This window comes from Etheostoma cragini, chromosome 3, assembly GCF_013103735.1.
Source record: "Etheostoma cragini isolate CJK2018 chromosome 3, CSU_Ecrag_1.0, whole genome shotgun sequence".
Lineage (NCBI taxonomy): Eukaryota > Metazoa > Chordata > Actinopteri > Perciformes > Percidae > Etheostoma > Etheostoma cragini.
Genome location: NC_048409.1, coordinates 25,545,455 through 25,562,897, shown reverse-complemented (window position 1 = coordinate 25,562,897; position 17,443 = coordinate 25,545,455). Strand labels below are relative to the sequence as shown.

The 17,443-nt window shown below is 41.1% G+C and overlaps 1 long non-coding RNA gene across 2 annotated transcripts in view; it reads left to right on the top strand.

Moving 5' to 3' along the window:
- LOC117942474 overlaps positions 1-17,443 on the top strand; it is a 50,530-nt gene that overhangs the window by 27,058 nt on the left and 6,029 nt on the right. For both annotated transcript variants that reach the window (XR_004656132.1, XR_004656131.1), the window contains exon 2: positions 6,934-6,984. This is a non-coding gene — a long non-coding RNA (uncharacterized LOC117942474). The remainder of the gene's footprint in view (positions 1-6,933; positions 6,985-17,443) is intronic.

Below are 17,443 nucleotides of genomic sequence, written 5' to 3'. Positions count from 1 at the left end.
CCCCCCCCCCCTTGCCCATAGTGGACTGCGGCTCCTAGAAACAGGAACCGAGAGCCAGAGGCTGTAGTGTCTCTGCACCGCGAGGTGTCTGAGGGAACAGAAAGCAAAAGGTTACATGTGCATCTGGCCGCTCGTCAGTTTCATTACCACGGTGACAAGATGCCACAAGGGCTGACATGCTGCTCGCGGTTTTCCCTGACTGTGCCGTTTTGAAAGCACCACGGTTCAGGGGGTTTAATTGCTGCAGGATAGAGCAGATTATAAATACACGCAGCCGGTCATCGCAGGTCGGGCTGAATGAGGACGTCTCAGGGAATCAGAGACTGTTTGTATATTTGTAATAGATGCTGCTAGTGCTGCAGGGGCTGCACGGGGCAACCGCGTTTCAGCCGGCAAATCAGCCAGTCAGTTTTATAGGCTGTCTGCCTCTCTGTCTGTCTGTATTTCTGTCTGTCTGTCTGTCTGACAGGCTGCCAGCTAATCCGACCTGTTAAGGTCAGCAGCCAGCCAGCAGATCAGCATGGATAGCATGAATATAGATAGATCAGAGGAGTGTGTGTGTGTGTGTGTGTGTGTGTGTGTGTTTTTGTGTGAGTGCATCCGTGTGTGTGTGTGTGTGTGTGATGCGGGGGCATGTGACGGCCTCTTTCAGATGATTTTTTGCATGCAAATCCACTCAAACTCAAAAGCATTAGAGCAAATTCATGCATTTACATTTCAATAGACAGTTTTACATCTTTATATTAATTTGACACAGCGAGGTGCAGACCAGTGTCAGCCTGAATTCTAGCAATGCTAGAAGTATTTGATCTATTGCTTAAAAAGAGTAGCATTATCACAGTGTAGAAATGCTCTAGTGTAAGCTGAATTGCAGTAATCCAAATTTTACTTAACTAAAAGTACACAATTATCAGCAACAAAATGCACTTTAAGTATTAACAAGTACACAGTTTACAGTTAAATACAGAATTCACTGCTTTTTATTGAAAAAATGGATACTTAAACTTCATAATCATAGATGGGTAGACATGAAAGACTGTATTTTTTTTAAAGTAATATTGCATGTTTTGTTTTTCATGGTGATTTAAGTATTATATATCTAGTACAGTTATTCACTGAGAGTAAATATGGTATTTTGTAAATATATAATTTTTAAAGGATGATGATAATATTGTTTTGTATACTTGGTAATCATGTTGAGCTACAGGTCAAGTGAGTGATCACTTAACTGGAAAGCAAGGAACCTATTCATATTAGTACTTTATTTTTTTAATTTTTTTTATAGGTTCCTAGCTGTACATAAATAAACTTACTCAAATGGCATTGTATATGACTCTTTGAAAATGAGCAGTGATTTCCATACCCGAAGGGTTAAAAACACACTCAACCAAAATTCATTAAAACAGATATTATTTTCTGCACACTAAATACTCACTTCAGTTTGTATTGTCTGGTCAATTATGTTTAAAAACATCACAAACAACACAAACACAAATCCGAGGTATGGTGTCTTGTGTCTTGAGTTTTCTTCCTCCTCATCGTCTTCTGCATCCTCAGCCTGACTTACTTCTTTGTTATGATCCTCTCTCCATTAACATTAACCCTAACTGGAGCTTTTCCTGATCTATCTGACTGCTGGGCTCTTCCTTCCTGTCTTCTTCTCAGTGTTTTGAGACCGTCCTTGCATTCGCCCCCATAATAAATCCCAAACGCCATGTGATCAACCACTTGCTATATATGTAATATTTATGTATTAATCTTCTCTTAGATTGTGATCCTTGTACTGTACCGGCGAGCATGAGAAGATTGTCAATTACGCGGGTGGCGTAATTGTTTCACACAGATAATAAAAAACGATGCTGGTGGAGGAACATGTGGTCGCTTGCTCATTATGCTGACAGGAAAGAGGAACTTGGCTGACCTCTGCTGGGCTCTGACAGGCAGTGTTGCAGATGTTGATTATGGTTTAAGATTTGATCCAAGATGTTCTTTCATTCTCTAGCTTCCCCTGACTTCCAATAAACGCACAATGGCTACAGGGATCATTAGAGAGTCTGTGCATCTTGCTGCTGTCTAGCAAAGAGCATCAGTTCATCAGCAGAGTCCTTTTTGTAGTAAAACAGCAGGCATCTGGAATATAATAATGTACATACAAAAGAATTTACATGTTTGCAGGTTTTCTAATTGGGATTTTTCATGTGTAAGCTTATCATTGATTATACACATGAGAAAGAGAGCAGAGTCCGAGAGACTTTACTGAGAAAGGAAAAGAAGAATGAGTGAGAGAGATAGAGCATTGTTTTTTATTATCTGTGTGCAACAATCCCACCCGAGTAATTGACGATCCTCTCTTGCTTGCAGCTACAGTACGAGAGAGAGAGAGAGAGAGAGAGAGAGGGGGAGAGAGGGAGGGGAGAAAGAGGGAAGCAGATGGCTGGAAATATAGCCTGCTAAATTATTCATCTGGGCTGGAGTCTGGAGATAGATAGATGGATAGGAGCCGGCATGGACACCTTTATTAGGATTCCAAGAGCTGGGAGAAGAGTGGTTCAAAATACTGTGATTGCCTTTTGAGACTAAGAAAAGTAAACGCATCAGGCCTGGGAACAGCTAAATGCCGGGGGAATTAAACATCTTGTATTAAATTAAACTGCAAAATAGGAACCAATATGTCCAAATACCAAACTTGTGAAGCCTACAAATAAGTTTAAGCCGGTCCTACTGTAGATGGGATTGTTTCAACTGCATTGTTGTTTTCCTAAAGCCAATGCATCTATAGTGTAACAATTAAGAGACAAACTGAGGAAAAATCGTATACAAATGCCGGTAGTTGACTCCATACGAGGTAAATCAGGATGCTGCGTGTCTGGAAAAACGCTGGGACGCCCAAAAGTCCCAGCTGCCCCCGACAGTTTGGGTTTTAGAACAAGTTGTCTCAACAGTGAGGTAGAATAAAAATGAAAAATGGCGAAGAGGGGAAACAACCCGGTTCGTAAAATAAGATTTGTGTTATGCATCTGTGGTGAACGTCTAATGCAGGGCCGGGAGCCCTTGACTGGGTTTTTTAGGGGGTCCGAGTTTACTGAGGAATGGATGAAGTTCCAGACTATAATTCATCAGAATTATCTGACGTAGATATCTAATTTGAATTATGTAATTGTAGTAATTTCAATTAGTAATTTGTACAATCTATCTCAAATATCTGCATCAAAAACCTTTATTTTCCTTGCGATAGCTGCTGTTTGTTTTATTTTCCCTTAGTTCAACATATGGAAACACTAAATATGTCCTCTCCATGTTCGATTTTTCCCCTTGGCTTGGTGCATCATGTGCATCATATATGACCCTCCCAGATTCATAGACACAGACACACAAACTGCCACAGATGCACACACACTCCTGGGTGGAGGGCTGCGGGGAAATAGAGCAGAGAGGAAGCTACGTGCCTTCGCCAAGCAAGGGCTGTCTGGTGTCATGGCAACCAGTGCAGATTACCCCACTCTCCATCACTCAGAGAGAGAGGAGAGAGGAGAGAGGGATGGGCACACACATACGTGAATGTATGGAGATGCACATTAAATTGTTACATCCAACATGTTTTTACAGGGTTTTCATTTATTTTACTTTTTAAATAATCAGTTTAAATTTATAAACTGGTGTTACAGCTTTGTAAACCTAATTTTCTGCATTAGTGATTTTTTCTCCAACCATAGAAGTAAACCCCCCAAAAAACCTGATTTGACAGGCGAGCACAAGGACACAGCAGAGGTAGCAAGGAAGAAGGATGAAAATGAGGATGGAGGGAATTTAAAAGGAGAGCGATGAAGAGAGTGGTGCATGGAGAGGTTGAGGTGTGTGAATGGGGCCATAAACATGTAGTAGAGCTGAATACGTCTGGGGGATATACTGTTATTAAAAGCAGTTAGGTTATCCAATAAACAGCTTTGCTGTGGGGGTGGACAGTTTGCAGCGTGTTAACGCGTTTCACGGCATCGGAGTCTTACTGAAGGGAATGCAGCGGGACATATTATTCTGTAGTGTGTAGGTAAATGCTGCAGCCTGAGAGGAGAGGGGGATGCTGGGCAGGAGGAGAGCAGCGGCAGTGATACATGCACAAGCTGACATCAAGAGAGGGGGGAAGAGAAGGGGAAGAAGAGGAGAGAAGATAATATTAGAGTCTGCATGAGGCAATAACAGGGTAGTTGGAGTTTTTTTTTAGGCAAAAAGCAAGGAAGATAGGGTGTGGAGGAGATAAATGACACTAGGATGAAGAGATGAAAAAAGGGATGGAGGGGAAAGAAAAAGAAAGGAGGCACAGACAGAAGAGGAGGGGGAGGGGGGGAGTTGAGGCCATTTGAGGATATTGGCGCCTAAATTGACTGCGGCACAGGCTTAGCCATCGTCCACAGTTACATCACAGCTAAACTCAAACTCCTGAACCACTCCTCTCTCTCTCTCTCTCTCTCTCTCTCTCTCTCTCTTTGTTTCTGCCAACCATAAAGCTCTTCAAAGCCAACTTTTGACCGTATGGCAGTTAATCAATGTAGCCGGAGCGTGTGTAATAGGAACTATCATTATTTTAATGGAATACACCGGGACGGGATCCAACTGAAATCCAGAGCAGTCGTTTTCTCGTTGGCTTCCTTTGTCTTTGTGCTGCAGTCATCATCGGTAGCAGCAACATGGATGTAATCAGCCTCATTAAGACTCTTGTACACATTGTAAACAAGGCGGCGCACTCATTTGATAGGATGTGTCCTTCACAGAGGAGCAATCTGTGATTAGAAATCAATTACCATCACCACCATGACCATGGTGCACTAAATTATAAACTACTGCACACAAAGTAAATCTGTCTTTTATGAGATATCCATACATTTTATTTTCAAGGTCTGAGGTTCATTTGTCATTCTACAACACGGGCCTTCATAAAATCAAAACTAAAACAGTAATGCATTTATGTAGTGAATTTTAAATTTTGCATCAGTAGGATTGTGAACAGTAGTTAGAGAAACACTGTTTGGAATTTCATCTTAAATAGAAATAAAATGGATAGAAAGGCCATTTTAATTCTAATCAACATAGCAGAATGTTCAGAGCAACAGCCATTCTTGGTTGGTAACGTACGAACTTCCATACAAGCCGACTTCCGCCAAGTCACGGAGGTGAGGTTTTGCATGTAATGGACAAACAAGCAATAGAGTAGTAACGTTACGAGGCAGAGAGCCAGCCGGCAAATGAGTCAAATTGACGTCATTACTTCATCCGCACAAAGCACATTGCTTCCTCACATGAGTGATTTGACATGTTTTTTGTGAACGACGTGGCAAGGAGGTAAGGTGGAGGTAGCAAGCTAACGTTAGCCAACTAACAGGTCGTCCAGTGGCTGGCTGGTTAACTGGTTCCACTGCACGTTTATGCTGCATTAGTTACAAAGACTGAGCTGAACAGCGGGCTGGGTCTAATGTTATTGGTCCACGACCCGTTGCCGCGGGGCCTAACTCTCCGTCCTTCTCACTCCCCGCAGCTCCAAAAATGTCTACCGAGAAATAACAAATTAAAACAAAATGTAGTGATGCTCATGGGAGCTGCTGGCCACCACATCTGCATAGATTGTTGTAATTGCAAGGAAGCAGCAGAGAATTTCTTGCTCTGGCTTTGCCTTCAATTAGAAAGCTTCATTTGCAGGGATGTACAGTTGTGACTTTCTTTCTTCAGATGCCAATACTGCTCAGGGTATCTTCTCAAACCTATCACCGATCCAATACTACAGCTTTCTTCCCCCTAAATTTAAAATCTACACCCCACTGTGTGGAACCCAATGGTATAATTTTTCATGTAAGGCAATATGAGGGCAGGGATTGCTGTGGTACTAAAAATGTGTTTGTAATTTCCATGTCTTGATGTATGAGACTGATAGCAGAGATACTAAATTTAATAATTACATTGACAAAGAAACTGTATTTGGGAGGCTGTGGCTCAGGTGGTAAAGCAGTCGTCTACTAATCGGAAGGTTTAATCCCATTGCAGGCTACGTGTTGAAGTGTCCTTGGGCAAGATATTGAACCCCCAATTGCTCCCAGTGCTGCATCATCAGGTTGTGAATTTGCATGAACAAGTATCGGATGAGCAGGTGGCACCTTGAACGTTAGCCTTGGCCAACAGTGTGTAAAAAGTGAATGGTCCCTGCAGTGTGTACAGGCTTTGAGTAGTTGTTAAGACTAGAAAAGTGCTATATAAATTCAGTCCAGTTATTCATAGATCAGTCATATCTGGATGACACCCGATCTGTGTGATAAGATCCGTATTGGCACCGATCCAGCAGATTGCTTCGGTGAGTCCTTACTTCTTTGTAGCTATAGTCCTTTGTCACAAGAGACATTTTACCCCCCTTTTTTAAATTAAACCTTTATTTAACCATGATAGGTCCCATTGAGATTAAACTTCTCAAGGGAGTCCTGGCCGACATAAGCAGCAGCACAATATACAAACAAGTGATTGTTAACAAACAAAGAACGTATATTATTAATACATTGTTACAAGGAATAAATTGCAGCATCCAAAATATCAGTGTAATCACTTTAATCACAGAGACACTTGGTATAATAAGACACCACCTTTCTTATCTTTTTTTAGTCATAAGACACAAATGCAGGTCAGGTTTTCAGTTGCTCGATGGTGTTTTGTGCCTCCAACGTCGCCTTGCAGGCAGCTAACCCGAACCTTAACCCTGAACATAAGCATTGCCGCGCTGCCTGGAAGGAGATGTTGTGGGCGAAATACACCAAACACCTTTTCAGTTAATGGTTGAAATTCAACATTTTACCTTTATCCACTTAAGTACTAACCATCAGACTAATCCTCCCAGTTGGCTAAATTATAGTGTCTCTGATTATGGAGGCATTAACCTTTCTCATCTATTTCTCTCCTCAGGAGCTGCCAGGACAGCAGACGGGAGCCTACAGGTAACTACTTTAAGTACTCGTGTCATATACCTTGATATAGTTGAGCAGATGAAAGCAAGTGTGTTGGAGAGAATGTGAGGTTTTGGGATGACAGACTTGTAGTGGTCTGTGTTACAGTGTGAGGTGTATTATTGAGACCATTATCACTGTAAGGTAGTAAGACAGCATGTGAGAAAAGAGACAATACGATTCAGAATCTTGCTTACACCTTATACTTGCTGACACATACTGTACTCTAGCAAATGTTTACTAAGATACAGTGCTCATTTATTGTGCATTCACTTTATTTACTTTTGATTTTCACACCCTGTGGTTGTAATCCCTACATCTTTGCTACTGCGCTAATGACATGCCTATGCCCAAACTCACCTGGGAAGGAAGCATACATGGCAGGGAAATCCACAGTATTTGACAACAATCGCTCCATTCAGAATCAGCGGCATCTACAGTGACCTTTTCCTTTTTTCTTTACATTTTATTTGCAACTACCACTTATCCTCCTCTGCCAGTGGACATGTCCCAAAAGTCTTGCCTGCATTCTCTTCCTTTGATGTGCCAACAAGAGGCTGTTTGAAATCCTGTGCAGATACAGGTTTTACAATCATTTGTAGTACTGGCAGAACTGAAGAGAAGAGTGTTGAACACGTCAGGTTCCTGTGTCCTCTTGGTCTTACTTTTTGTCTCTGTCCCTGTGTGATGCAGCTGTTAGCGTTCTGTACTCATCACCCTATAAATACAGCAGCTGACTGATGGACCCTGCGGCAGCTGTCCGCTGTCCAATAGAACACGGACACACAATGTACACACAGATATGAATACAAATGTGAAATACACATACAGTGTATCGTGTTTGTTGTTGCAAAGAATATCATGGACTCCTTCTAGTGGGAGGAGAGACGACATTAGTCCAACATTCAACATCATAATTTCTTTCTTTCTGTCTTTGTACAGAATTACTGTATTACAAATTGTACACCAAGCAGAATATTATTTGTTTTATCATTGGCTACAATTCACTAGATCAAAAGTCAAACAAATTATGGCATTGTTCGGGCTAGTATGATCACAAAAAAAAATCCATCACACTTAATTAATAGAAAGTTGCTTATCTGTTAGGGTTATGGTTGTTCAATTCTATGATATTTGATTGTTTAATTGCCTAGCTTTTTTATTCTATGTATGACTGTTTTCATTTTAAAAACATCTTAAGTACCCCTTAAAACCTATGTAGTTTTTATGGTGGAAAGTGATAAAATAACAATTTACTCTAAATCTCAAAATGACCACTTAAAACTACAAATAAAAATGACACACTATGACATTCAACATATCAATGGTGAATCTGATATATACTGGATCTTAAGCTGATATCAGCTTAAGCCATTTAACAACATTTAGATATGAAATGAATGTAGATGGAAACCCAATGGGAGAGTTTCCCTACTCTGTCTACCACACCTGACAGAAGAGAGTGGCAGTGAAACAATGATGCGGATGTTGAGGATCCCACATTTATCCTCACTATTCAGCACTGCAGCAGCTGCACAGACATAAGGAGAGGCATCATTACAGCCGACCGAGGTCTGTTAATAGGCTCGCGACGTGGGGGGCCTGCCGGCTCTGCACGGGGCTCATGAGAGAGGAGAGGAGGGCGGGGAGAGCAAAGGGAGCGCAGGGGTTAGGGAGGAGGACTGGATGTGGAAGGAGTGTTTGAGACAAGACGAGCAGGACGGGAAGGGTGAGAGGGAGAAGGAGTGAAAGGGAGGTTGTTGTATTGGGTGTATTTTTATCTTTCCAGAATTAAATTGCATTAATAGACACTAACATAACATTTAGATGATGAATCAGCGTTGATATGATGGCAGCCGTTGAAAGCTGAGTTATCTGCAACCATCCATAGCTACTAATCTCAATCAAAATATTTCATCCCAATTTTAGAAGCTATACAGTAAATGTTATTTTACAATACAAAGTATCAAACTACAATGTGAAAGGTGTCGCTTGTTGTGATGAATTTACAGAGAAGTATCAGATTAATCTGCCGTTTTGTTTGCATTTAATTTAAAGTGAGTTTCAGCAAATTGTCATCCGTCCCGCAGCAACTTTACTTTTTTGGTTGATTCTCACTGCCCTCCTAACGTTGTTTTCATCTGTGGCACGCAGCTGTTTGATAAAGAAAAAGCTCTTTAAACCCACTGTACACCAAACAGCAAACAGACACAGTAACATAGCGACTAATTGATGAACACAGTGGAGAAATTCGCAGCTGAAGAGTCGTGGAGATGTTTTTCTCTCTTATTTATAATTCTCTATTCATCTTCTATCTCTATTTTTTTGTCTAACAGAGACCAAAAATAAAGCTAAAAGATTAGTGAATATTGGAGCTATATTCACCAGATGGATATACTCAGTATGTATTACTCAGGTATGTACTCTGTTATAGTTCTTAAACCTTGCCACATGCTGATTGCCCTTCTTGTATCCTGTAGTCCATTTTGCCTCCTTAATTGCTCTGTTTTTTACATTTTAGGCTACTGCTTCCTAGTCCTTATTTCCAGGCTGCAATGTGTGTTTATGGCCTCCCGGATGGTTCTGGAAATCCATGGTTTCTAGTTGTGGAAGGAGTTTTGGTTACAGTTGCTTCTGTTGTTTTTCAAATTATATCTACCCCAGACTCAGTGAATCCACTGACAGTGGTGGTCTGGAACGTGCTCCAGACTAGTAGTTTGTCCACATACTTTGACATCAGCAAGATGCCAGCATGGTCAATCTTCAAGAACGCAGCTAGCCATTCCGCTCAGTAGCCATTTTGAATGGGGTGAAGTAGAGATCCAGAGTGTTAATCCCCCTTGTAGCTCAGCCAATATGTTGATAGAAGTCGGGCATAACTTACTATGGTTCCTAAACAGATTGATGGACATCAGAGATAATGTTATCATGCTCCTGATGATGATGATGATGATGCTCCATGATAAATGAAACGTCGTTGATATGGACTACTTTGATGCTGAAAAAAACTTAAAAACCGGCTGATTCTCAGTAAGTTCTGTAGGTTTAAGGAGCAACTTTTTTCTGGAATTTCTAAGCAGATTGATGGACATCAGAGATAATGTTATCCTCTGTTTCATTCATCTGGTTTGTTTGTTATTGTGTGTGTGCATGTGTCATCTGAGCCTCCTCTTGACCTTCACAAAGTACTGCCATGTCTGCTTGCCTTGCTCCCAGTCGCTCTCCCATTGTGAGACGTTGGGCGTTCGTCTGCGGGAAAGAAAAGGTGCAGACATTTTGGGAAAGAACATAATTTGCAGGCTTTTATTTGTGTGTGTGTGTGTGTGTGCTTGTTTGCGTGTGTGTCTTTCTCCTGCTGTTCCCGGCCGTCTGAAGGGCATGCGTTCCCCATGCTCAGCTTCATGGAGAGCTGCCAATGCTGACGGCTGCGGCTGCTGCTGCTGCTGCACTGTGTCTGCTCCTGCTTCCCCCACTGCAGGGCATTGATTAAGTGTCACAGCTATGCCTCACCTGCTGGAACCAGCCAATACCAATACAGCAGATGGTCCAGCCAGCCAATACCAAAGCAGGGAAAGGTTTGGAGAGGCTGGAGACAAACCGGCTGCCAGCGGACAAGTGTTGTTGTTTTTTTCCCCCCTGTTGAAAAAAGAGAATGTATCATCGAGGAGGAGTAGAAGAAAGATGGAGGGTGAAGGAAGTCGTGAGGGTGGAGGGGTAGAAATGTAGAGGAATTGATAGGAAGGGTAAAAGGTAATGAAGCACGGTGAGATGGATGACGGAGGAGAAAGGGACAATGGCTGTGAAGGAGGGAGCTATTGAAAGAGAGATAGGAAGAAAGACGAGACAAAAAAGAAAGAAATAGCCATAGGGATGAGCAGACTTTAGGGAAATGGGCAAGGAGACTATATTCATGATCACACACGTACGGACACACACACACATAAATGTTTTGAGCTTTTTCACAGTGCTTAAATGAAGCTGTCAAGATGAAAAATGAGCTAGTCACATCTAATAACTCGAGAAGTTAAAAAGCAAACTTTTCATGCAGAACTGTGGAGGAAAGTGGATTCTTTGCTGATGAGCGCAAGCAGAGCAGACGTACAGTATTTGTCCACGTTGAAACATTGATCGTATTGCTTCAGTGCAGTAAAAGTATGAAAGAAATTTACCAAAGCATTGATTGATTTGCGGTCTGAAGTATTAGACACAGTTTGAAAGACAGTAATCAACTTATACACTGAATGAGCTTGTGTTTCTTTTCACCTGGCAAATGTAAATCCAACATTTACTGTCTTTTAGCTCAATTTTTGTTCTCCACCAACTCCTAACAAAAATATCGGGCTCTACAGCTGTTCCTCCACTATATTCACCAACTAGTTGCTAGCTTTGTGTGTCTGCTGTTTGGGTAGAGCACATTACATCATTATTTTCATTGAAAAACATAGGAAATGATTTTGTTGTGATTTTTTGCAGGGATCTGAACCAGGTATTACAGAAGGCAAATCCATTAAATAGCTATTGCTGAAAAATGCCAGCCATAAATGGTATCAAATAGGGTTTAACTTAAACAACAGAGCATGCATATAAACACAAATATAATTGCCAGTACAATTTAAACAGTGAGTCCTAAATAGCAACAAAATAATACAAGATTGAGCTGTGTAATTTTAGTGGACTGTCTCTGTGTGTCTGACCTTCGTTATGACCGTCTATACACTGGAGCAAGCTGCTGAGCGTGGATGCAGGTGTGTGTGTGTGTGTGTGTATGTGTTTGTGTGTGTGTCTGTGTGTGTGTGTGTGTGTATAGCTTTTGGTTTGGAAGCAAATGCCAACTACTGATTTTCAAATTTGGTAATTACCGACTGGGAACAGCTGCCCAGACCCCAGATTTATTTGTGTGTCATTTTAGACTATTTCTTTTTTTATTAATCTGGGTACGTCCATTAACATGTATAGATGCCTATTAGATTGTTATCTTCAAAAGAAAGAGAGATTGTGTGGGAACAGGGTGGGGCAGGCAGCAAAAGAAAAATAAGACAGAGGACCAGACAGAGTCAGACAGACAGTCAGACAGAGAGGCGTTACCTCACACTCTTGTTGTAAATGGTCTTTTCTTTTTAAATGTCAGTAATTCATTCCCATATGTATTTTACCATCTATATTATTAGCACAGCTGCGCTCGTGCTATTTTGATACACCAACAGGGAATAAAGGCTCCAGTGATTTGATTTGTGCCTCTTTTTAAAGTGCTGATATATAAACAGCATGTTGAATAGGGGTCCAGTGGTTTGAAGCTGCACATAGACGAAATGTATCGTCAGTGGTTTGTGATATAGAAAAAACTTCTATGGCAAAAGATTTTTTTCTTGTTAGAGACGAAAAATCTGTCTGTCAACATCAAATCTTTCCATTAAAAGCCAGATAAATTATATTATTTTTGATTTAGTAGGCTACTCAACAAGATGAGGCACATTATCTATTGACAGTCGGAGGACCTCCCCAATATACAATATTAGTTCTTAATGAGTACTGTGATTAAAAAGACCTTGGCCGACCATATATTAAGGACAATACCTGTTTTCAGTTTTTCCTAAAAGCCATTTATTAAAGTGGCTCTATGCAACTTTCAGTTTTTGAAGATTCTAGCGACTGCTTTGGACAAAACCGTAGTGTTTTTACCACACCTGCTGTTGCAAAGGTCTTTTCTTTTTTCTTTGCGGTGCTGTATTGCCCTGAGTTAGCATTAACAGGAGGTCATATAGTTGCGATAAATGTTTTGCTCAAACAGAAAATCATTCATTTACAATAAGAGAATAAGTCACATACTAATAGTAATAGTAATAGTAATAACAACACTGCGCATAGTTAGTTATTTTATGAATGAAATAGACAAATTACATACCTCAGGCCATACATATTGACTCGGTATCACCTGTCTTCTGTCCTTTCCCTTTTAGATTTTAGTTCTTTGTTTAATTTCCTTCTTTTCTGTGATGGTCCTGCCCCAGTATCACCCATAATAGATACGTTTTTAATTAAAATTTAAATACATTTAGGCCTTCATTAAGAAATTTCATTCCGGTGTTACAAAGAAATCTGTGACCCGTCGAAATGTTTTGCTGTAGAGTAGTTTGTGTTACTGTAGAGTCTACTTGATCTACTTGAAGATCTTGTTTTCTTAATCGATTTATATGCTGCAAAATGTATTGAAAGCTTTTTGTCATAAGTTTGTAATTTAAATTTTGATACACTGTATAGATGCATACATACACTGTATAATATACTGCAATATTCCTGCATATTTCTAGGATATCTCATGTTTGCAAAGAGTCAACAACATACAATGGAGTGGATCTGTAGAAATGTAGGGCGGCACGGAGGAGTGGGGGGGGGCAGACTGATATGCTGACACAGAGAGACCTTTTGCTCCTAACAGTTCATCTTCACCTCCTGACAGAACCTGCTGTAAGGTGACCCGAGTCACACACACACACACACACACACACACACACACACACACACACACACACACACACACACACACACACACCACACACCACACACAAAAACATGAAACAATAGCTGCATGTCCAGGATGATATGCAGTGTAGCTGCACTCCAGTAAGACCTCGCAGATGTATGAGATAGATGCGTCTTTCACACTTCCAACAGTCCCAAGCTAAGTGTCCATCCACCTGTCAATCAAATGATCTGAAGTTCGGTAAAATCATTAAAATAAAGTCAATGAGAGTGCGTTTCCGTCCAACGGCTTTTAACCAAATAAAAACCTGTGCGTAATGACGTCACATGCTGTTTTGCGATCAAATTGGTATATTAAATAGATTATACACATTTAAGGTGTTTCCATTCGTTTTCGCACTGAAACGCACAACATTCAAGCAACACATATGCGAACAAAGTTTTTCTAGACAAAATGGATCTCGCTGTCTACCAATAAATGATCAATACATACTGATAGCAACATACGATGAGACCCAACGTATTTCCTTTGAGTCGATATTCATGAAATTCCATCGAATTTCCATAAGGCATTTTTCATTTAACTTCATTTGGATAAAAACGTGTGGATGGAAACATAGCTCCAGACAGACTTGTACTTGCAGTCTCTTTCTGCTCTGCCTGGCGTGCATGGAAAACTCATGTGATTTGATGTATATGTGTGCGTGTGTGTGTGTGTGTTTTGTGTAGTAACCTAACAAAGGATCCATTTGTAAAATAGGCCTGTGGCTTTAACGTCTGCTCAACAAACACTTTGGGTGTTGCATGTATTTTCATGTATGTTCACGTGTGCTCCCAACATGTGTGTTTTCTCACTCATTGTTTATCAGAAGAGACTTGAGTTCAGTGTATTTGTGTCCCTGTGGAGTGTAGCTTTCGCCCCAGGGCCGGGCTGACTTTAGGCCTCCTGCCTTTTGTCAGACCCCACTCGCTGTTCTCTCCCCTGGCTACGATCCACCAACTAATGCTAATCCTTCTCCCGACAGCTCCTTAAAACATATCTAATAGTCAAAGAAAATATTGTTACAACCTGACAGATAGAACCTTGAGTGAAAAATACATTTGTTTGCCGGGTTAGGGTGTGTGAAATGATGGCTTATAATCTTCTGAAGAAATGTGTTTTGTGTTACTGCCTGTAAGACATTGTTCTCTCACTTGTAAAAACATTATTTCTTCAATGTCGTTCAGTTGAATTCAATACAACTTGTAAGACACTCAGATCTACAAATAGACAATAGGAAGACACACTTATACTGTTAATCACAAAAACATTAAAAGGATATACATTTTTTTTAATATTTATGAAATTTGTAGTAATAAATACATAAATAACTATAAATTTGCAAACAACAATATTAGATGATAAACCAGGTTACCTATACAAAAGTGAATGAAGAAGGAACAAAAGGTAACCATAATAAATTACTCAGCTAAATGGCCATAGTATATTAGGATCATACATCCTGAGGTATGATATATAAATGATATGGGCTGATATACTAAATTCTGCAATTAACTTGTTAGAGAAGCATCTCTCCACCTTGCTTCATGGAATTTCTTTGCCTGCGCCTGGTCCATTATTTTCTTATGCCTGGGCACTTCATTGTGCATTAGGAATTTGATGCAGTCAAATGTCACAAGTTGCAGGCTGATGTGTCTGTTACAACCGCTCTCATTAATATTTTACCAATCCCTATCCACATGTACATGCTCCGAAGAAGTGGCACCAACATGGAATGTAATTCCATCGTCTGTGACTGCCCATCCCTGTGTCCTGTGTTTGTTTGTGTTGTATCTAGTTCCCAGTGCCATATGCTATCCGTAGCCAAAGGTATCACGCTCTGCGGCAGGCCCTCAGTAGCCTGCTGTTCTCAGGGCTCAGCTCTTCTTGTCCAAACAAAGACTGTACTGACAAACAGAGTGAAGTATTAGAGTTCATGTTGAAAGTTTCAGAGTAGAGACTCATATTGTTTTACTGATTCACTTTCTACACAACTATGCACCTCCATTACAGTAGCCCCAAGCTCGGCTGCAGCCATTGACTATCAGGAAGAAAGGCTTCCTTTGAAATCAGTATGCAGTGTTCCACTGCTGCAATGGATTAGCAATGATTTAAAATACAGTGCTAATGCATTACAGCAGTGGAGCACTGCACACTTTCTTCAATGCATTTCAAAACACAGTAGGGTACAACAAACAACTTACAATTGATGTAAAGCGCCTCGGAATCCGTGATATTTCCTCTAATGTTCCCCAAACCGGCCTGACTCGTGGGATGTGGGTCGACAAGCGTATTACCGTTTGCATTAAGAATTGACCCCAAAAAGTTAGTTTAAAATGCTTTTTACTTAACAGAACTAACAAGATATCTGAAAAATGTTCAGTATTTACAGTTAGATTTTGTCTAAAAAAGGTGACAGTGAGGTGGGTACAGGGGACCTTGAGGTTACCATCATTTCAGCGGCGGACTGTGAGCCGGGTACTGGGCACCTTGAGGTTACCCTCATTCTAGCGGCTGACTGTGAGCCGGGTACTGGGCACCTTGAGGTTACCATCATTCTAGCGGCTGACTGTGAGCCGGGTACTGGGCACCTTGAGGTTACCGTCATTCTAGCGGCTGACTGTGAGCCGGGTACTGGGCACCTTGAGGTTACCGTCATTCTAGCGGCTGACTGTGAGCCGGGTACTGGGCACCTTGAGGTTACCGTCATTCTAGCGGCTGACTGTGAGCCGGGTACTGGGCACCTTGAGGTTACCGTCATTCTAGCGGCTGACTGTGAGCCGGGTACTGGGCACTGCAACATTATTGGTCATTTCAGCTGTGGGTAGTAATTCCTGTCACTGCTAAGGGCACTAATTTATGAAAGCTGGGTTGTATAAGAGGATACGAAGCGCTGTATATCGTCATGTGGTTTGTATAGCTTGCTGGCAAACTGTTAAGTAGTAACCTAACATTTAACCTGTCTGAATGAAGGAAAGCCAGGTAAATCAAGGCACAAACATAATCAATCCAGTGCTGTAAATTTGTATTTGAAACATGCATCTTCTAGGCTCTGAATGTTGACATGGCCATGTTGTACCTTCAGAACAACCATGCTGCTTCCAGGAGCTAAGAAAGGCTAACATGGCTGCCAGGCATGCGTTACATCACCCGAAAGCCCTCTACATGGCTTTGACATTGGCCTTGGATGTACTAAACAAATGAGTTAAATGCATCCCTCCCCTTGACTTTTTTTCATTTGATTTGAAGACGTGATTGGCACGGCTGCTATTTTTGTCTCCTCGGCTCTGTGTGGAATTTTCTTTTAAACAGTCTTGGCAACTCTGATCACTGTCCTGAAACCACCTGTAAACATTTAATGCACTGTACTTGTTTAGAAAAAGAAAAAAGAAAAAAAAAAAACTCACACTGCTGTCCTAGAAATTCTCTTTTAACTGCTTTTGTGTATTCTGTTTGAAGCCCAGCTTGACAGCTTCATTTGTGAAGTGTCTCAATTAGGCAGAATATTTCTGCCGACGTATCTCGACGCCCAGACTGTCTCACTAGAACATGAAAGCCGGGGCTTAAGGAAGTCATCACACACCTCCAAAGAGAGAGACAGTTACACACTTATTCGTGCACACACATACACATGCAAACACTAAAAATAGAGGCAGCTATCCTACTAACGCTGGTTAATGCTCTTCACCCCAGACAGTTGGATTTGCATATCTTTAATGTGTGTTTCTTTCTCCTCTCCTCTCCTCTCCTCTCCTTCTCTGGGTTTCTCTTTTTTTCTTCTCTCCCTGAATTCTGTCTTGTGTGAAACAGTCTGGTCTCCTATAGGAAATCTCAGGAGTGCTTGTTGGGAGAGAGCTTTTGTGTCAGAAAAAGCAGCCTTTAACAATTGTGGTAATTAGAGATTTTGGAAAGACGAGACACCCCCAATACCACCTTCCCCTCTCTCTCT